This window comes from Prionailurus bengalensis, chromosome D4 (assembly GCF_016509475.1).
Source record: "Prionailurus bengalensis isolate Pbe53 chromosome D4, Fcat_Pben_1.1_paternal_pri, whole genome shotgun sequence".
NCBI lineage: Eukaryota > Metazoa > Chordata > Mammalia > Carnivora > Felidae > Prionailurus > Prionailurus bengalensis.
Genome location: NC_057359.1, coordinates 989577 through 1011705, shown reverse-complemented (window position 1 = coordinate 1011705; position 22129 = coordinate 989577). Strand labels below are relative to the sequence as shown.

Sequence of the window (22129 nt, the reverse complement as noted above, 5' to 3'; positions counted from 1 at the left end):
ACCCCACGGGGAGAGACTGTGCCCCCCGCCCCCTTGCCAGGGAGAGACCCCCTGTCACCCCCCCCCGGGACAGACTGCTGCCACCCCCTGCCCGAGGCAGAGACCCCGTCGCCCCCCCCCACGGGGAGAGACCGTGCCCCCCACCCCCCCCACCCCGCCAGGGAGAGACCCCCTGTCACCCTCCCCCCGGGGACAGACCGCTGTCACCCCCTGCCTGAGGCAGAGACCCCGTTGCCCCCACCCCACGGGGAGAGACCATGCCCCCCCCCCGCCAGGGAGAGACCCCCTGTCACCCCCCCAGGACAGACCGCTGCCACCCCCTGCCCGAGGCAGAGACCCCGTCGCCACCCCCCACAGGGAGAGACCGTGCCCCCCGCCCCCCCCCCACCCTGCCAGGGAGAGACCCCCTATCACCCCCCCCCGACAGACCGCTGCCACCCCCTGCCCGAGGCAGAGACCCCGTCGCCCCCACCCCATGGGGAAAGACCGTGCCCCCCGCGCCCCCCCCCCCCCCCGCCAGGGAGAGACCGCCGTCACCCCCCTCCCCCAGGAGAGCCCGAGGTCACGGGAATCCTGCTTTTCCGCAAAGGACTTGCAGACCCGCGGGCACGGCAACCGCCCCCACGTTGTCTTTCTCCATAAAACACCCTTCTCTCTGATGTGTTGCGCTAACCTACCGCACGGTTTCTGCGGTGGCTTGCAATCCCAGGTTGCAGTCCTCCGTTCCTCCCAAATAAGTCCATTTCTGCCGGTAGAACACCTGGCAAAAGGTCGACACCCCCTGGTGCCAGAGAAGCGGCATCGGAGAAGGCGCTCAACCGCCCAAGGCCGGAGAGCCAGCAGGTGCGCGCCCGCGGGCCGGCTGACCTCCCTGAGCCCCCGCGCCCCTGGGCTTTGAGGGCGGTGTCTCCGGGATTCCTGCCTTCGGAGCTCCCGGGGGCCTAGTCGGGATCTGTTCTAAGACTTCTGTCTGGTCCGACTCCTTTTTGGAGACAAACTGTTCCTAACTGGAAATGTGCTGGCTTTGGGCGGGATTTTTTTTGGAACAGGCTGTTCCTGTGGAAACGGTGCTCTTCAGGGATTTTTCTCTTCACTCGGGAGGAAAACCTGTAAGAAATGGAAGCCCGGTGATCAAATGCTTTGAGGGTACCCTCCCCCACCCTGGGGCCCCGCCAGTCTTACGTGTAAAAACTGGCCCCTCCACATGTGCATTTCTTTGGTTTTTTGTGTATTTAGTTTTGAGAGAGTGAGTGGGGGAGGGGCAGAGAGCGAGAGGGGGACACAGGATCCAAAACGGACTCTGCACTGTCGGCCTGGAGTCCGACGTGGGGCTCAAACTCACCAACCGCGAGATCATGACCTGAGCCAAAGTCGGACACTCAACGGACTGAGCCACCCAGGCACCCCCACACGTGCATTTCTAACTAAACGGACCAACCTAACCAAAAGATTTTAGAACTTCAATGTCTGTTGTGGGGAACGTACGTCCCAGCAGACTTTCTCATGGCCGAATTGGAAACCACGGCTCTGAAGTTGTCAGAACAGTGGGGAGCCACTTTGCTCTTTTGAACCTGCAAAATGTGACCAGGAATCTCGAGTTGTCTCCCTGCAAAGTCCAGTCTGTAGACAGAGGCGGGCAAACAACGGAAAGAAGTCAAAATGGCTCCTGAGGCCCTTCCCCCCATCTTTTCCATCCCCACCTCATCCTCAGGCCCCTCTGGTGCCATCAAGTTCCTTCCCTGAGCGGTCCCCACCTCCCCTACACCCTCAGTGCCTCAGTTTCCCCATTCTGACTCTCTCGACCAATGTCCCTTTTCCTCTGAGCCTCTCCCCCCCCCCTCCGCCAACCCCATATGTACTAAAACCTGCCCCTCTAAACTCAAGTCCTCTGAGGATCTAAATAAACCCCAAGTTTCTCATGCTCCCTGGACTTAGGGTGAATGAGGAGCCACAAGGAGTTTCCTAAAGTGACTGAGGATCCCATAGTCTGCTGGGGAATTTAGATAGTCTTTTAACGTTTTTTATTTATTTTTGAGACAGAGAGAGACAGAGCATGAACAGGGGAGGGGCAGAGAGAGAGGGAGACACAGAATCGGAAGCAGGCTCCAGGCTCTGAGCCATCAGCCCAGAGCCCGACGCAGGGCTCCAACTCACAGACCGCGAGATCGTGACCTGAGCCGAAGTCGGCCGCTTAACCGACTGAGCCACCCAGGCACCCCTAGATAGTCTTTTAAATTTACCAACCTGGTTTTTCAGATTATGTCAGTGAGGCCACATGCTACTGAGGAGGACCGGGCCAAACACCGGATACAATTATCTGGAAGGGAACATCCTGAAGGGGATTGAGAGAAACAGACCCCTAACTTTGGGCAAGATGCAAGAACCCTCCCTGGAAATGCCCACCAAGCAATTACAGGAGTGTTTCCCAAGCCCGCAGAGTGGAACAGACTCCAGGCTCTCGAACAAAATCCTGGTGCACCTGCTCATCGCCATCACAGTGGGCTACAGACTTTCTTTTTTATGTTGGTATATACTTTTACACGCTACCTTGTGAGCTACAGTGTCAACAAGAACATGAGTATTTAAAAGTATTATATAATATTCTATAGTTTAAAGGCTGAAGAGTATTTTATTTTATGAATCAACTGTAATTTTTTTTTAGTCAATACTCACTTCCCACCTTGGACCTCTCAGTTGCTTCTACTTTAATACTATTGTAAACAATACTACCTGAAGTATTCTGATGTGTAATTTCCAAATTTAACTCTTAGATATGTGTAATTTCCAAAGTTACATAACCACAAGCAATACATAAGTGCACGTTTCCAAACAACCTTCCAAGCAATGGGTATTTCAATTTGTTAAGTTTATTTACTTATTTTGAAAGAGAGAGAAAGCACATGTGCGAGCAGGGGAGGGGCAGAGAGAGAGGGAGAGAGCGCCCCAAGCAGACTCCATGCTGTCAGCACAGAGCCCGATGTGGGGCTTGAATGCACGAACCATGAGATTATGACCTGAGCTGAGATCAAGGTCAGACGCTTAACCGACTGAGCCACCCAGGTGCCCCGCAATGGGTATTTAAAAAATGTGTGTATTTGGGGGGTAAAATTTGTAAAATTATGATAAATTATAGTCAACATTAGTGAGCACTTTTTGTGGTGAGTACTTTACATATTTATCTAATATAGTCTCACAAAAACTTTGTAGTTACTAATTTTAATCCCAATTTCACAGATTAATAAATTGAGGCATAGAAAGTAAACACATGTTGTCTAAGCTAACACAACTAACAGAGTTGATGCCATTATCGGAACTATTTATTTCTACTATAAATTAACCTTTATACGGTAAATCTTTGGTATTCTTTCTTTCATGAATGATGTATTTCTTTCTTCAATATTTTCCACGTAATATTTGGCTTTATGTTATTGACTTAAAATAGCATTTGATATCTAAAAAATATTGACAATTTAACGGTCATATGGCTCAGCGTTTTTTTTTTCCAGTTTATTTGTTGTACTTCTATTTTGCTTATGACAGCATGATGACTTGAGAGAATATTAGTCAAAATCTTTTAATCTCTGTTTGATTGTGTTATAGAAACAGAGTTGACACACGTTACCCTAGTTTCAGCGTATGACATAGTGATCCAATAAGTCGATTCGTGGCGTTATGCTCCCGGCTCCAAATCACCTTGATCTTCCTTAAGACACTGAATCCAACCAGGCAGCATGTAACCCTATGTTTATTAAAGGGTCGAACCGGGATCTTTCTCTTTTAGCTAAAAGGACCAGGACGGAATGGGAAATGATGTTTGCCCCAGACTTAGTTGACAAACAAGCTTGCCCGACTCCTAGATGAGTCCTCCAAAACAAAGACTGCGAAAGTTCTCAGTTTTCAGCTCCAGCGAACGGAGGCCCCGAAACAAAACCAAAGTCTCATGGTTTCTGCTCTTACTGCAAAGGGCCAGGACACTGCGGAAAAACCGTTGCCAACTGGAGTGATCCAGGCACCTTCGACCCTCTAGCCAACCTATTCCAATATCCTCCTCATTCCCAGGGAGGGGGGGGGGGTCCACGGAATTCCTGGCGTTTCCCAATCCCCCCTCTTCATCGACCTGGAGGAACCACTCTCCAGACTGGGAGTGAATCTCTGCCCGTCTGGACTCTCGGTGCTCCACCCGCCACCACCAAGCAGCCCTCCCCTCGGAGCACTGGGACAGCTCACGGAGCGGGGTCTCCAATAAACCTCAGCAGGTTCCGTCCCTGAACCCACTCCCTCCGTCTGGGCCCTCTGAGGGACACACGCCCTTTTCTCCTTCCTTCCTCTGCCCATTCACTGATTGGGCTGAGGTGTCTTAGAAAAATTTCATGCTGCGACTCCTTCCTCCCCAAAGGGGGAAATAATCCTAGAATTTGACAGCAGCAATCAAAGTAGCCAAATCGGTAAGTCAAATGACCCTTCAACGTCTTCTGTTTGCTCCTTCTCCGAGCTAACTAGAGCTAAGTCCAAAGACACTGATCTTTTGTCCCTGTTAGATCAGCTACCACTCTCCTCATGGGCAAAACCTTCAGCTGAGACTGGCAGAACCCACAGGAAGCGCCTACTTTGCTCGTCCCACATCCAAGGTATAATCCAGGGGAAACCCCACGTCTCCCAGACTGAACTGCCCAACAGGTCATTCGAGGCTTGGCAAATGGATCTCATATGGCTTCCCTACCTCAGGGAAAGAAACATGTTCTTGCCGTGGTCTGTCGTGGTTGGTCCGGGCCAAACCTTCCCCTTGCAGACAGGCCACTGCTTCTGCTGTGGCTAAAATTCTGTTAAAGAAGATTATTCCCACCTGGGGGCCCCTCTCACACTTCATGGTGGTCGGGAAACCCACTTCACCATTCAGGTGCTTTGTTAGTTAGGCGTGCACTGTTCGGCCGTGTGATGTTACCACACTTGCACTGTGCACACGCCACGCTCAGTCCTCAGACTTGTCACACTCACTCGCGGCATCGTGAAGTCTCAGCTGGAAGAACTTGTGGAGACTGCCACTGGTCCTTCTAAATCTCAGATCCATTCTCCGGGGAACTCCTGGACCCTCACCCTTTGAGACGGTCACAGGACGTCCGGCCCGCTTGGCCCTGCCTCCTCGACCCACAGTCCGTAAAGGGAGGTCCCTTCCGTAGCGTCAAGGCTCGCCGCTCCTATAAAAACAACCACGGTTTGGTAGAGCAAGCTTTGCGCGGCGTGCTCCCGGGACACGCCGTCCTGCATCACCCCTGGTGACCCGGAGACTTCGTCTGTCGGAAAAGATGCCTCCAGAAAGACGCTCTTCAACCTCGCCGGCAAGTGCGGCACAGTCCGGGGAACAGACTCTCGGATCCACGGGACACGTGCAAAGACGACACCTGACTGGCCCTGCCCGCCATCTGGTGTGGCCTGAGGGTACGGGCTTCCCGGAACTGATGCCGACGACATCTGGCCAAGCTTTCCCATGAGGTCTGGACCAGGCCAGCGGACCTTGTTCTCACAGTTGCTTCTCTCTTTTGTAGGAAGACAGTGTCCCTGTCTGCTTCTTCCAAGCCCTTTCGCAAGGGCTGGAGCCTCTTCTCTTGATTGTGCCTCTGCAGAAACAGCCTCATGAGGATCCTGGGGCGAGTTAATTTTCACTTGTTCTCTTCAACGGGTTTGAAGGTTCAGAATTCACAAAAGTCTTCTTTCATCTGAACTCTTAACTGACTTTGAATTTTTATCCAAATTCGTGGTCTCTGACCATGGCTGTATTACCCGAAAGCAGATTTGGTTCAAAGCAGCTCTTCTGAGATAACAACACTGCTTTATTTATTTTTTTTTTTTAACGTTTACTTATTTTTGAGACAGAGAGAGACAGAGCATGAACAGGGGAGGGTCAGAGAAAGAGGGAGACACAGAATCGGAAACGGGCCTCAGGCTCTGAGCTGTCAGCACAGAGCCCGACGCGGGGCTCGAACCCACGGACCGCGAGATCATGACCTGAGCCGAAGTCGGACGCTTAACCGACTGCGCCACCCAGGCGCCCCAACAACACTGCTTTAGAACGTCTTAGACGGTTAATCCTTTCAGTGCGTGCTGGCAGTGATCACTAGTCAGGCTTCACAGTAGCTTCAGGCAGAAGCTTCCAGGAGGTATACGCAACTCCGGCTTGGCCTTCATGAGAATCTTCTGCCCTAAGTCTGAATGAGTGCCAATCGATATTTCAGTTGGCTACTCTCACACCCGGGAGTCCTGGTTTAGGACCATCACACCATTTGGAATTGTCACGTAACTACTTTTGTTTTGTATAATTATTTTGATTTTGTTGCCCATCACACCTGTGCAAACATGACATACAATAAGGGGGTGATCTCCAGCGCTGATAACCTTGACAAATGTGGACAACAGAAGGGAGGCGCCCAGAGTTTCTCCCTCCTGACCCACCTTGTTACCCAAATTGCCTCAGTAGGTTTCCAATCTGTACAATTTCCCTCCAACGTGGGATATGACACCCAGAAAAGGGCCTTCCTGGAGCCAAGGGGCAAAGGTCACTGAATTTGGAAAACCTGATCAGTGATCAGAAAAAAAAATCTTGATCAAAAGGGGGAAACGTGAAAATTAACAAAAGGCCACCTCACTGACGTGGAGCAAGGCGGCCAGCAGGGGGAGCTGTCCCAGCACACCTCTCCGCGTCCCGCGGTGTCCCTTCCAGACCGACCCCGCATCTCAGCTGGAGAGAGCCCTCGGTGACAGGCCCCGGGACAGGGAGGCTGTTCCCCGCGTCTCCTGCAAGAAACAACCACTCTTGCAGGTCACCAGCGAGAAACCTCACCACCCAGAACTCCCGCTTTCCTCCAACGGACTTTTCTTCAAAACAGCCCCTCCCAACTTCCTACACCTTCCCCGTAAAATGTTTCTCTGTTTTGCTTGTTGGACGGGCGGTGGTTTTACCATAGTTTGGTGGTCTCAGATTGCAACTCTCCGCTATTCCCAAATAAATCCATTTTTTTTTTGCTGGCAAGTAACTTTTATTTTTCAGATCAACAGATATGTGTGTATAATAAGTAAAGGATGACTTTAAAACTTCTTAAAGTTTTATTTTGAAAGAGAGGGAGAGACAAAGCAAGCAGGAGAGGGGCATAGAGAGAGGGAGACAGAGAATCCCAAGCAGGATCAGCGCTGTCATGACAGAGCCCGACTTGGGGCTTGAACTCACCAAATGTGACATCATGACCTGAGCTGAAATCAAGAGTCCCACGCTTAGCTGACTGAGCCACTCAGGCGCCCCAAGAAGGCCTTTAAAAACCAAGGCTAAAACAATGAATAACCCAAATTTTAAAATGAGCCTTGAATAGGCACCTCACCGGAAAAGATGCACAAGTGGCTACTGGGGCACCTCAAAGTGCCACTGATCTCTGCACCTCAATGAGACAGCCCTGCACACCCATCAGAGAGCCCGAACACCTGAACCAAGCAGCCAGTGTTGGGGGTGCTTCGCGGGCAGTGTCTTGCACGCTGACTACGCCCTTCCCAGAAATTCCACTGTCCGCCCAGGAGGGTGACAGCGTGTTTACCTGGGCGTGGCCACAGCTTCATTCGGAACCGCTCCCCACCGGCGCCTTGGGGCCCGTACCGCCCTCCAGTCCAGCCCGGGCGACAAGGGACGAGCTCCCGACCCACCAACACCACCAAGGAAACGTTTTGTGAGCGAAAGACGCCGGATACATAATAGACATTCACTTCCTTGTGATTCCAGAACAGGTGAAACGAACCGAACCACGGTGGCCTCCACGGCGGGAAGGGGACAGGCCGTGCCTGCAAAGGGCCCGGCGGAGCTTTCCGGGGACGCCGCTATTCCCGATTGTCCGTGTATACACTTCTCCAGTTGTACGAGTCACAACCGAACGCTGACATCCGGGGCCCGTCCCGCCCCGTCCAGCCCGGTCCCCGGGGGTCACGTCCCAAGCGGGAGCCCTGAGAGGCAGGCCCTGGGGCCGTGCCCGGCCTGGCGAGGGACTCACCGTCTTGCCAGAGGAGACGCTGAAGACCTTGGGCAGGTCGGGGATGGCCTTGGGGTGGCGTCCCCTCTGCTGCAGGGCAGACGGGCGGACGGCCGGGCCTGCGTCCAGGCCTCCGGGACGCTCCGCCAGCTCCCATCTAGCCCGCGGGGGGGTCACGTGGGCACGCCTGCCATTGTCAACCTTGCAAGTAAAACCGCCCGTTACTTTACCAGCAAAACAAGGGCTGATTCGGAAACAAAAGAGAATTGAACCCAGGACGACACGCGGCGGCAAAACCGTAGGCGAGTCTGGGCAATAAGGGACAGGTGCGCTTTTTTAAGGAGAGAAGAGGTGGCTTGGGAAGGTCGTTATGAACTCAACGTCCATTGGAGGACACCGGGAGTGTGGTGGCTTCTCATTGGCGGAGCTGCTGGCGGCCGAGAGGTCTCGACCGACCCCCACTGGTGGGGCCTCCTGACTCCAGCTGGTGCCGTTTCCTGCTACTAATGTTTACACTGCAAAGGAAATGGGGAGATGGGTCTTTATTGGGGGTAATCCAGGTAAAATGGAGGGGGTTCTGTTACTAAAACTCAGGAGAGAAAGCATGGATATGCAGTGGAAGCGTCTGCTCCGGGGACAACATACTCAGCCCAGGCGATGGGTCAAGACTGGGTGGATTCTGTACCGCATTTCCCAGCCTCTCTCGAAGTGAGGAGTGGCCCTGGGGGCTAGAAAGCCGTCTGCTGGGGACATTCAGGGCTTTTGCTTTCAGGAAAAATGGGAGTACGTATGGCTAGTGGCTCCTCCCTGTTTCTCCTGGCCTGCACACAGACGTGATGCCTGGAGCTGTGGCAGCTGCGCTTTGACCATGAGGCAGGAACCCTGTGGAGAAGGCCAAGAATATCCCGAGCCACTTTCCAGAAAAATCAAGTCTGTGAAGGAGAGAGCAGCTGCCCAGGTCTGATCTAGTGATGGGATCTGAGAATCTGGTCTGTGCCATGAGTTCTCTGGCCGCCGTCAGGCTGCAGGCCAACGGGGGAGGACACGGTTGCAGGCCCAGCACTTGTGATGCTGCCTTCACTACTTCCCTGACGTTGCGGGGTGAGGGCGAGCATCTCCCTGCCTGTCGTCTGTGTGACCACAGGCTCGTGCTGCCCCTGGGGCCCGTCTGCCAGGAGTCAGGTGCCCCCTCCACCCCTGGCTGGGCTGGGCCAGGAGCCCAGTGTAGAGGGAAGGAAGACAAAGGTCATCCACAACCATTCTATCAGAACATGTGTTTTAAGCAATTTCTGGAAAGCGTAAGAATGGCAGAGAAATAAACACTGCCATTTTCAACGTTTATTTATTTTTTGGGACAGAGAGAGACAGAGCATGAACGGGGGAGGGGCAGAGAGAGAGGGAGACACAGAATCGGAAACAGGCTCCAGGCTCCGAGCCATCAGCCCAGAGCCTGATGCGGGGCTCGAACTCACGGACCGCGAGATCGTGACCTGGCTGAAGTCGGACGCTTAACCGACTGTGCCACCCAGGCGCCCCAACACTGCCATTTTCAAACACGACTGGAAGCTTTTAAAGAGAAGGAGCTTCTGAGGTCCTCCGTGGATGTGTTTTAGACACCCAGGGCGAGGGCAGGCAGTGCAGGCAGACCTCGTGTTGGTGGCTTCCTGTCCCTCGCCCGGGGTGGCCTCGAAGACCCCACCTGGCCCCGCTGAGCCTGGTGACTCTGCCTCGCTGGCCTCGGTGGCATTGTGCACGGTGCCAAAGGGGGAGCTGGCGCCCCAGTGGGGGAGCTGGGCACCGGGGCCAGTGGCCACGGGGGAGAGGTGAGCCCCGGGTCAAGGAAACCTGACACAGGACCACCTGCAGGAGCTCCCCGTGTCGCTGGGGCCAGAACCCTGTTACACAACACCCCCCCCCCCCCAGGCCAGTCACCCCATGCCCGCTCTCTGGAGGCTCAGAGCAGGTGCGCGGAGGCGTCAAAGGGCAACGACTCACACAGTGAGGGGGAACAGGGGTGTCTCAGCCGCCCCCCTTTCCCCCCCCCGGTCTCTTTCTCATCTTTTTCCCTCTCTGTCTCTCTTCATCTTTCTCTCTTCCTGTCTCTCCTTCTCTGTCTCTGTCCTGGTCTGTCTCTCTCTGTCTCTCTGTCCCCATCCCCCCTTGTTTCCATCTTTCTCCTCGCCTCTTCTCTTCTGAATCTTTCCTGTGTCCTAAGTGTCTGTGACGGCGAACACGGCCGTGGGGTGAGGCAGCGATCTCGTGTCCCCTCGCTGCCAGGCGGTGGTGGATGGGAAGTGGCTCCACGTTAGAAGGACAGCTTACCGGCCAAGAGCCTGAGTACGGCGCCCCACGGCCTCCCTCCGACCCGTGGAGCCAGACGGACCGTCACGTGTGGACCCTGGCCCAGAGCCCACGGGGATCAGGCTGCAGCTCCCGGCTCCCCCCAAGACTGTCCGACTCAGGTCTCCAGCCTCCGGACCCGCCCCAGGTTCCCATGGGCCCTGAGCCAAGGCCGAGCGCCTCGGGGGACGTTGGGCACACCACAGCCTGGCCACTGTCAGACAGCTCCCCCTGCTGACACCCATGGCCCTCCCTGGCCCTCGGTCTTTCCAGGGCACGTCAGCCACCCTGTCGTTTCCTCCCTGGGAGCTACCAGTGCAGCTCCCGGCCCCACCCGGCACAGTGACTCTGGCCACCCCAACTCCCCCCGGGGCTGGTCTGAAGTCTGAGCTCTGATGGTGGCCCCGATTCCCGTCCTGTGAGCACGGCCTGCACCAGTGTGGAGCTGGGGACCCCCACCCGCTCACAGCCGCCACGTGAGAACACTCTGCGGGCCTCTAGGGTCTCAAGCCCTCCCCTCCACCCACCGGCTGTACCACCTCTGGGCCTCAGTTTCCTCATCCGTAAAATGGGATAACGGCACCTACATCCTGGCTTGTTGTGGGGGCTACGTGCAGGCTGGCCCCTCCCACTCCAGGACGCCAGCCACCAGGGTCACAGGTCAGCGCTCCTCAGCACCCAGGCTCAGGGACAGGGCTCCATCATGGGGTCTCCCCTATAAGGTTCAGAGAAGTAAACAATGGCCTGAGGCCACAGGAGCATCCAGGGCCAGTGAAGTGGGGGATGTCCCCAGCCTTAGGGGGAGGTCTGGTTTTGGGCTGAGTGGGCAGCTCCCAGGAGCCGGGGGACACAGGACCCGACTCCTGGTGCTCTCCAAAGCATCCCCACTCCTGCCTGGCCCGTGTCCCCACCTGCACCCGCTCCTGGGGAAGCTTCAAATGCTGGGAAGATGTCACCAGCTGGGGACAGTGAAGCCAACAGACATGCCTTTGATTAGGGATCAAAAGCACCAGCATCACCTTTTAAGTCTCGTATTTTACATTTTCGTCTGCTTATGGAATAGTGGGAGGGTACACGAAGAACCGTCTGTGACAGACACGGGACGAGGCCCGCAGGCCTACAAAGCTGCCACGTGCCCGCTGGAGAGAGCTTGCCAGCCAGCAAAGGTAGAGAGAGGAAGACCCCATCCCGCCCCCCAGAGGAAACCTCAGTCAGCATCTCAGCATCTCTGTGTCACGGTTCACCTCCCTGCAGTGGTCTCACCCGTGGCCTTTCCCCCATCACCACGGCATCTGCTGTGAGGGGCCGCCCTGGGAGCGCTGTGTGCTGTGGCTGCACCACGGGCCTCCCCGGACGGACCACCCGGACAGGCCACCCCAGATAGGCCACCCCGGATGGGCCACCCCCTGGGCTTCCTGGATAGGCCACCTTGGACGGGCCACCACCCAGGCCTCCCGGACAGGCCACCCCAGACAGGCCACCTGAACAGGCCACCCCGGACAGGTCACCCCAGACAGGCCACCCCCTGGGCCTCCCGGACAGGCCACCCCGGACAGCCCACCCCCTCGGCCTCCTGGACAGGCCACCCCGGACAGCCCACCCCAGACGGGCCACCCCAGATGGGCCACCCCCTGGGCTTCCCGGATAGGCCACCCCAGACAGCCCACCCCAGACGGGCCACCCCACATGGGCCACCCCTGGGCTTCCCGGATAGGCCACCCCAGATGGGCCACCCCAGATGGGCTACCCCATGGGCCTCCTGGACAGGCCACCCCAGATGGCCACCCCCTGGGCTTCCCGGATAGGCCACCCCGGACGGGCCACCACCCAGGCCTCCTGGACAGGCCACCCCAGACATGCCACCCCAGATGAACCACCCTGGACAGGCCACCCCGGATGGGCCACCCCAGACAGACCACTCCAGACAGGCCACCACCCAGGGTCTCCCCTGGCATCTGCTACGTTGCCTACAATTCTTTGTTCCTTCAGACAACGCCGCGGTGAACTGAACACACATGTTAGCCATGTTAAAGGATATGTCCTTAGAACAGACAGCACAATTGGGGGCAGGATCTAGGACTATAGTGAAGGCCTGGATGTATAATCACCACACAGCCGTACAGACAAGCAGCTGTGTTTATGGTTGTCTTCTAGCAACTATGGAAGTTTGGACACATTCAGGCTTGTTTTTCAAAAAAAGGTTTTCGATATTCTATAGGAAGTAAAAAGCTGTGAATCATAGTTTCAATATGTCTTCGGCTCTGAGGTTATTTTTTAAAAATAAGTAGTAGCCATCCAGGTTTCTTGTGATTCACAGAGGCCGAGACGATGGTGAGTTTCTACCATTATGCTCTTGGCCACGTAGGTGCGACTATTCTCACCACTGGAAGGGACAGGAGGTGACCTGGCATTAGGGTGGAATACGCTGGGTCCCTCCATGACAAGCACATCACACGTGCTGAGTGCGACACAAATCCTACTGGGCCGGCCTCCAAGATGCTGGGGGTTATCTGACACCACAGAGCAGCTTGGCCTCGGGACCCAAATACAGTTTTGGTATCGCTGTGAGACAGATGGCCCTAAGAGTTAGTGGCTTAAAAAGCAATAATCAGGGGGCACCTGGGTGGCTCAGTCGGTTAAGCATCCAACTTCGGCTCATGTCACAATCTTGTGGTTCTTGGGTTCAAGCCCACGTCGGGCTCTGTGCTGACAGCTCGGAGCCTGGAGCCTGCTTCGGATTCTGTGTCTCCCTTGCTCTCTGCCCCTTCCTCTCTCTCTCTCTCTCTCTCAAAAAAAAAAAAAATTAAAAAACAATTTTTTAAATGTGTTCGTTAAAAAGTCATAAAGATGTGCAAAGACTTAGGTGTACGAGAGGGTGGCCATTGCAAAAGGAAAACATAAAAGTTCATGAGTAAGTTACGATATGACCACAAAATAGAATTTTTACTATGCGGAAAGATGTGTTCCTAACACATAATTAAGTGACATATAACATAAGCAGAATGATTCTGTTCTGTAAAGATCATGTCTTTAGGGGCGCCTGGGTGGCGCAGTCGGTTAGGCGTCCGACTTCAGCCAGGTCACGATCTCGCGGTCCGTGAGTTCAGGCCCCGCGTCAGGCTCTGGGCTGATGGCTCGGAGCCTGGAGCCTGTTTCCGATTCTGTGTCTCCCTCTCTCTCTGCCCCTCCCCCTTCATGCTCTGTCTCTCTCTGTCCCAAAAATAAATAAACGTTGAAAAAAAAATTTTTAATAAAAAAGATCATGTCTTTATGTAAAAGCATAGGAAAGGTGTGAAAGCCTGCACGTCTGGGGTGGTTTCAACTACAGTAGACGTGACCACGCGTTCCCTCCCACGGGGTGGAGCTCCCTCTCCCGCCACGCTGATCTGGGGATCGGCCCTCTCACTTACTGTGGTCAGCGGACGTGGCCGCAGCCTCAGTGGCTGGCTCTAGGCCTGGGCATTAGGAGGGCTTGCATATACCCTGTTCGCCAGTCTGGGGGCTCTGGACCCCCAACAGGAGCAGGGGGGGGGGTCATGCACGGGGAGGGGGCCACCCAGAGCACCCGCGGCTGAGCCCCAGATGCAAAAGCAAGACCCTCGCCCACGACGAGGCCCCAAAGTGGCTCTCACCGGTGCCGCTCATTGGGAAACGCCCCTGCGCCCACAGCAGGGAGTCCCTCCCCCTTCTGCCCTTGCCTTTGCTTTCTTTTCTTTAAAAGATTTTATTTACTTAAGTGATCTCTACACCCAAGCGGGGCTTGAACCTACAACCCCGAGGTCAAGAGTCGCAGGGTCCACCGTCTGGGCCAGCCGGGCACCCCTCTTACCTTCCCTTTCTAAACTCTATTTAATATTATGTTGCTTAATTACTATATTAGTTTATTATTTATGTATCTTATTAACTATTATTTAGATTATACTATATTTTAGCATTCGCATAAAACTTTAGTGTTTATATGTTTTATATAAATGTTGTAAATCATTTTATATAAAGAATGTTTGTGGGACGCCTGGGTGGCTCAGTCAGTTGGACGTCCGGCCTTGGCCCAGGTCATGATCTTGTGGTTGTAGGGTTCAAGTCCCACGTCGGGCTCTGGGCCGACAGCTCGGAGCCTGGACCCTGCTTCGGATTCTGTGTCTCCCTCTCTCTCTGCCGCTCCCCTGCTTGTGCTCTGTCTCTCTCAAAAATAAACATTTAAAAAAATAAAAGGAAGAACATGTGTGTGTGTGTGTGTGTGTGTGTGTGTGTGTGTGTAACAAGCTTTTGCAATGTTTAAAAAGAAAATCTTGCCCTTGAGGCCAGCCTATCTCCAGCCTCAGACAGACACTGGTAACTTGTGATCATGATAAAGCATATTTCGATATTCTGTCCTTTCTCTGAAGTTATGTTGTGAGCACTGTTCTGTGTTACTAGGTGTCCTTCACCAGTGACGTTTACCGTGACGGACAGGCTCTCTCAGCACGAGGGTGTCACCTGGTACGTCCGTGTGTTTCCCCATTAGAAATTTATTTCAGATTGTCATGTCCAGTGACTACTGGACGATGACTGTGCTCGTGCATATACATGTTGTTTCCCAAAGACACAGTCAGACACATGCAATCTAGTAGAATGGACATTCTTTTCTAGTCCCCCTGATAGGTTTGTGACTGTTTGCCTTCCAGAAGGTGTCGGCCACTGCATTTGTCTGCCCGCCTGCGGCAGATGACATAGATCACCCACCCACGTCCCTCAGGACATGAGCTCAGGCTTTATTCTGGGGGGCAATTTGCTCAGCCCACCCTGCAGCAAGCTGCCGCCAGTGAAATGTACGCACAATTTATTGAGTCGTCCGCAAAGCTCCTTAAGAGGAGACAGACAACGGGAAACGAGCCCCCTTTTGCCTGCTTCTTGCATGGATGGTGGGATCTCCAGCAGCCATCTTGGGCCATGAGGCTACTCTGAGGATGGAAACTCCACATGATGCAAGACAGAGAAGAAAAATCCCCAATAACAGAGTGGAGGAGTCGTGCTAGCCTTGGATTTCCTAACTCCAGCCTTGTTTCATTTAGAGGAAGATCCTGCATGAGTTAAGTCTTTGAGCTCTAGATCTGTTACTAGCACCCAAGCTACTTAACCTCTTCAGAACATTATTAGCGTTGGTTTCGGCACATTAAAATTTTAAACATTATTTATAGGTATCAAGTGGAACTTAACAGTTGCTTACTGGTGTCTTTTCGGAAGGAATTTATAGGCAAAAGGAGCAGCACAAGCAAAGCTATACACGCTGGAAAGAGAGCCGTTTTCAGAAACACAGAAGTCTCTCCTTGGAGTGAGGCCACCTGCTATCGTCTCACTGAGGGTCAGGTGAGGTGTCAGTTCATAGGGAACCACTGAGGTAAGCATCCTGACCTAACCACTTCCCTGTTTCTGTTCTCTTCCTTCCTCCTCGTCCCCTCATCCCTCCCCCCCTCTCCTCCCGCCCTCCCTCTCCCTCCACTATCAGTCCCCCTTCCCCAACCCCCCTCCCCTCCTCCTTCCCCTTCCCTCCCTCTCTCCCTCTCCCCCTCCCTCCACCATCCCACCCGCTTCCCCATGCCCCCCTCCTCCTCCCCCCTCCTCCCCACCCTCTCCCCCCTCCTCCCCTCCCTCTCCTCCCTCTCCCAGCCCTCCTCCCCCACCCAGTCTAACAGTTCTAGCAGGAGAGAGGGAACAAGGAGTCCCCTGCCCAGGACAGAGTGAGTAACTCACCATGAATATGAACAGGTTGCACAGAGAAGGAACCGGCAAACTGACACCCTCCAAGCAGGAGAGCCCAGCCCTGCTGGCGCTCTGTGAAAGGCTATTTCTGTCCTCCCGAGTTCTGGCGGAGACACGGCATCTACTCCGATAAATGCCCCTTTGTGCTGGAAGGGTTTCCATTAGCTCGTGAGATGCCCTCACGGAGAGCCTGCTGCATGCTGCCCGGGGCTCTGCCCAGCAACGGGCCTGCCGGGGCCTGGCCTGCTGCCCGCCTGCACTCCATCAGAGCCGGGGACAGGAGACGTGGCGCTTTGGGGAACGACCCCACAGACCGCCGCCTCTGCAGCACAAACGACATCCGCGGGCCGGCCGGGCTGTCGGCCCCACGGAGAGGCCAGCAGGTCACGTGCATGTCCTGGAACCTGCCTCGGAGGTCTGAGCACTGGGGGCCCCCACGCCCAGCCACCAGGGCACTCCCGTCTCCTCCCTGCCTCACCCCCAAACCTCTGCACCCCTCCTCAGGAAGGAGCAGCTGTGGAATCAACGCAGAATCTCTCTGCTCAGCCTCGGCTGGAGACAAGGAAAGCAGCAGACCCAGGGGAACCTGGAGGAGGCCGCTGAGCCCAACACGGTCAGACACGGGCCACCAAGCGTCAGAGAGGTGGGCAGAGGCCAGAGGGCAGAGGGCATCCTGCTCCCGTGTGGCCGCCCACCCGGCAGCTGTTCTCAGGAAAAGGTCCTCCCGGAGCCCTGCTGAGCGGTGACAGACCCTTTATCAGGAGGAAGGCTGCCTCGCCGCCTGTCGGACCCGGTTTGCTCAGCAACCACAAGACGTGACCGGTGACAGGTGGTCCTCGGGGACCCGGCTGCACGAACACCATGTCGGGCGGCCCTGGGACCTGGACAGACCCTCTGTCGGCCTCTTTCCTTCCCGGACGGACGCAGACTCATTCCTAACACGCCGCACTGACCAGCCTTGGCTTTCCCACAGCAGAGAACACGTGCCCAGCGCTAAGGGCAATGAGTGACAGCACGTGTGTGGGGCCCTCCTCTCCCATGCTCCTCGGTCAGATCCATGACTTGACTTCAATCTCCACCTCGGGGCTCCACCTGGGGTCCCCAGACCAGCCGCACAGTCCCCCCCCCCCCCCCCCGCCCCGGGACTTGGGCGAGGGCCAGAAAGCCGAGGCCCTCAGTGTTTCTGATGCTGGTCGAATCAGAAGCAGGACAAGGATATCCCTCCGGATGGGGGCTGCGTGGTGTCAGGCAGGGCTGGGGGCCTCAGGGCAGGGACGGGGGACGGGGACAAGCCCCTCCCCTGCCGCAGCTCCTGGGGCATTTGCAGAGGTCTCCCTGAGGAGAGCAAATCTGCTGTCAGCCTGGGGTCTGAGGTGGCTGGGCACCCCGTGCGCCCCACCACGGCCTCCAGGGAGCTCCCAGCACCCGTCTGGGGTGGGTGGGGTGGGCTGGGGAGAACTGAGTTCAAGCCTCCACTCTGGAAGCCTCAGTTTGCCCGTGGCAAAAGCGGTGCAGCACCCCATAGTGAGACAGGGCACGCACCAAGCCCCCAGCCCGGGGCTCAGCGACGCCTGCTAGTGCCCTCCTCGGCCCCTTGGTGGCAGTGCCTCCACTGGGCCACAACCCGTGGGCTCCTGGCCAGACCCGTGGACCCAAAGGCAGGGGCGGGAAGCATCCGGGAAGCTGCCGTGAGCCTCAGTGTGGGGAGTGTCCCTGGGAGGGGCAGGATCAGGGCTGCCCTCAGTCTTCCCAGAGGAGGCGACCCCCAGGCCTGGAGAATGAGAAGCTCTGGCCCTCAGCAGGGAGGCTGTGGGTGTGGGTGGGTACGTGCGCGCCCGGGGCCTTCAGCACCTGTTCTCTGAGCACCGGCGCCAGGGGCAGAGCTCTCAGGCCTGGTGTACTAAGCGGGAGCCACTGCCCGCCCAGAGGGCCTCCTCTCGGCCTGCGGTTCAGCCCAGTCCGCCAGACCGGCCAGGGTCAGCAGCTGACCTGACCTGCCGGCAATGTCCCTTCACCAAACCACAGGTCACCTGCCCTGCCGGGGCTCCAGACACACTCCCTCACTCCCACGACCACCTGTGGCCCGTTAGCTTCCTGGTATGAGTCAGCGGTCAATGTCAGGGCAGAGAATTTGGAGCCCAGCAGCTCTGTCATTAGTGGTTTGCGGAGCACGGGCTGGACAGGGCTAGCCGGGATGAGAGACGCCTGGAGGCTGGACAAAGCAGACAGGGCTAGGGCATGCCCTGGGCAGCACAGGGTGTGGGCTGAGGGCGAGCGGTGCCTGGGGCTTTGCGTCAGGGAGGGGGCAGACAGCGCGCGCGTAAGCAAGCATGGTGCTTTCGGGAGCTGACCCTGGGCTAGAGTGAGGGGGGCCAGGGGCCACTGCAGAAGGGTGGTCTGTGATCAGGTGACAGGAAGGAGCCACCAACATGGAGGCCTGGGGACAGGATCTTCAGACAGGGAAAATGGAGAGTGCAAAGGCCCTGAGGTACAGAGTCCATGGCATAAAGAGAAGGGCACTGGGGAGGCTGAAGGGAGGGGCGGATGCAGGGGTCATGTGTTCAGGGTCCAGGAGTGAGGATTTTTTCAAGAAGACTTCAGAGAGAGTTAAGCTGGCCGATGACATGGTCTGATACACATTTTCAAAATGGAATTGAGGGGGGAGGGGGAAGCGATTCAACCTGTTATACGTTCTGCGTTTAAAGAAGAAAATCTAGGGGCACCTGGGTGGCTCAGTCAGTTAAGCATCTGACTCTTGACTTTGGCTCAGGTCACGACCTCACGGTTGGTGAGATGGACCTTCTTGTCAGGCTCTGTGCTGACGGCTGCTTGGAATCCTCTCTCCCTCTCTTCCTGCCCCTCCCCTGCTCGCTTGCTCTCTCTCACTCTCCCAAAATAAATAAACTTAAAAAAAAAAAAAGGAAAATCTATTTATTAATGAAAAGCATAACACATATTTAAAAACCAGGGTCCAGAGCAACTGTGAGTATCACAAGCCCCCTGCCCCCAAATTATGGAACCCTCAAAACAAGATAGATTTTTTTTTTCTTATTCACACTCAAGAAGTCTTGAGGTGGGCAGCCCAGGGAGGGCCTGTACTTCAACCACTGGGGACACAGGCTTCTGTCTTTTTTTTTTTTTTTTAATTATTTTTTTAACGTTTATTTATTTTTGAGACAAAGAGAGAGCGTGAATGGGGGAGGGTCAGAGAGAGAGAGGGAGACACAGAATCTGAAACAGGCTCCAGGCTCTGAGCTGTCAGCACAGAGCCCGATGCGGGGCTTGAAGCCACGAACCGCGAGATCATGACCTGAGCCGAAGTCGGACGCTTAACCGACTGAGCTACCCAGGCTCCTCCCCATGGCTTCTTCCGTCTTTAGGTCTGCTGTGTAAGACTCCCAGGCCCAAGTTCTCCTCGTGGGCCAGTGTGGCTGCTGGAGCTCTGGCCATTACAACTGTATTCCACCCAGCAGGAAAGAGGAGGTAAAAAGTAAAGGAAGTAATACATAAAATTAAAAAAATAAAAAATAAAACCCCTCTGTTTAAGGTCTCTTCCCTGATGTTGCACGTCCCCTTCCACTGCTAGAATGTAGCCACACAGGCACACCTAGCAGCAGGAGAGGCTGGGAAACACAGCTTCTATTCTGGGAGGCCACTTGCTAAGCTAAAAATCAGGAGTCTGTGACAGAGACAGAAGGGAAGAACTGCCGGTGGGGGTGACCGCGGACCCTGCCCCCTTTGCCCTGGCTGCTGAGGACAAAGGCTTTGCTGGGTAAAGATGCCTGGAGATGACAAGTGAGTCAGCCCCACCCTGCTCTGGGAGAACCCAGTGCACAAACGGGCAGGACAGACGGGTGGGTCAGGGCCTCAGGAAGAAGCCACTTGTCACTGCTCTCTCTCCATGGTACCGGGCGGGTCCCTCCAGGCCAGCCAGCCTGCCACCCACTTGCTCTGTAAACGGCTACAAGGCATTCCAAAACACGGAGGGCCACAACTCAGTGTCTCCCTCACGGTGGGCGCTCACTTTGTTTTGGGGCTGGGGGCCCTCTAGGGCTAGCTGCGCCATACTGGGTGGTCTTGGGCGTGTCACGACTGGCTGGGGGACTGTGGGAGGTGGTGCACACACCTGCGTGGGCGTCCCGCTCACACCACCTGGCCCGTTGCCATCCTTGACCCAGGCATGCCTGTGCCACCTTGGCAAGCTCCTCTGCTCCTGTCTTTCAAGTGGGGAAGAAGGGGCACCTGGGGGGCTCGGCGGGTTGAGCATCTGACTCGATTTCCGGTCAGGTCGTGATCTCGCAGTTCATGGGACGGAGCTGCGCGGGGAGCCTGCTTGGGATCCTCTCTTCCTCTTTCTGTGCCCCTCCCCCACCCATGCAAGCACACGCACGCGTGCACTCTCTCTCAGAAATAAATAAATGTTGAAGGAAAATCTTTTTAAAAAGTTACAAATAAATAAAGTGTGGCGGTGGCACAGCACCTCCTCATAGGCCTGACCTCCCTTCCCTGTCCTTCTGGAAATGGAAGGTCAGCCCTGCTCCACCCCCTGGCCCCGTGCACCCATCTGGTGGGAGCCGTGGTCCCCGAAAGTACCTGACAGAGCACAGAGCCCGGCCCACCCGCCGCCAGGTAATGGTGCCCCAGGGGGGCCAGTGGGCATGGGCCACCAGCTCCCAAGGCGTGTCTGTCACCCCCGGGCTCTGCCTGGCGCTGGGCGTGTGCGGGCGGGCCGGGCCCTGCTGGAGGTGGGAGGGGCGGGGCCTCCCGGGCGGACCCAGCGCAAGCCTGCCTCGCTGGGCTGGGGGGGCCTGGGCAGGTCATGCCACCTCTCCCCCGACTGCTCCTGCCCTCCATATGTGGAAACACCACCGGCAGGGATCCACGCCTCTCAGAGAGGGAGACCGGCCAGCAGCCAGCGGCCTTCTAAGGATCCGGTCCACAAAATAGGGTTTGTCTGGAGGCGCATCCTCCCAGGCCCAAGGCAGCGGGTGGAGCCCTCCCCGCGGTAATGCGGGGGCACAGGTGATGTTCCTTCCTGGCTCCAGGGCAGGTATGGTGGCTGGGGTCCAGGCCTCTCAGCGGGGAGGCCTGTGTCCTTCCTGGCCAGGAGGGGTGTTGCTCAGGCATCCGCTCTCTGGCCGCCTGGGGCATGAAGCTGCCACCAGGGCTGCCCCACTCCTGTGCTCAGCTCTCACCTCCGGGGGCCTGCTCCAGGTGACAGGGGCCCACGGGGGCTCCAGGGTCCTCCCACACTGGGCACTGGCCTTGGTGTCCTATGGGCTGGGGTGCTTCACCTTCAGCGCCCCCGTTTGTCAGCTGGGAAGTGCTTCCCTAGTCCCGCAGCTCGGTGGGGCCATGTTAACTGAATGTGCGGGTGTATCTACACGTGTGCTGCTGGTACGTGCAGCCTCTCCGCCACGTCTCTGCGCCTCTCTGGGGGAGCACGGCCAGCCCGGGACACTCCCCGTGATCCTCTGCCCACGGACCCTCTCTTCAGTTCAGCATCCGGTCTCTGCAGGAGAATCTGAAAGCAGGTAGTGAGGACACACAGCAAGATGGCCCGGCCCCTTTGGGTCCGTGCTGGGAGCAGTCAGGGAAGCAGACACTTCATAGGCAAATGAGGATGACACAGCCGTCCAGGAAGTCCCTCTCGAGGACACACAATGGGGTGGGGGTTGGGCCTGGAGGGCGAGACCCTGCTGGGAGGGCTGTGACCTTGACCCCCGGAAGGTGAAGTGCTGAATCGTTACACCGGGACCTTTCCTGACATCCTCCTTCTGGACCAAGGGAATGGTGAACCTCAGCTCTGAGCGGCCATGGGGCCCACAGGAGAGACAAGCTCAGGATGGGGGACCCAGGGCCCCCGGAGCCTTCCCGCCCGCAGCCCCCACACAGCCCACCAAGACAAGACCCTCTCACCTGCGGAAGGGGCCGAGGCTCTTCTCCCCACCTCCCAGCCTCCCCGGCACTCTCAGGACCCTCCCTCCCGGCCCGCGTGGCCCCTGGGGTGGGAGTTTATGCCATTCTGTGTGAAAGGTGCTAACATT

The 22129-nt window shown here is 56.3% G+C and overlaps 1 long non-coding RNA gene across 1 annotated transcript; it reads right to left on the bottom strand.

Annotated features, from left to right (window-relative positions):
• Window positions 1-1078: 1078 nt before the first annotated feature.
• LOC122474591 lies at window positions 1079-9289 on the bottom strand. The gene is made up of 3 exons (XR_006294951.1): window positions 8025-9289; window positions 2245-2332; window positions 1079-1107 (listed from the first exon to the last, which is right to left on the bottom strand). It is a non-coding gene; the product is annotated as an uncharacterized LOC122474591 (long non-coding RNA).
• Window positions 9290-22129: the final 12840 nt, after the last annotated feature.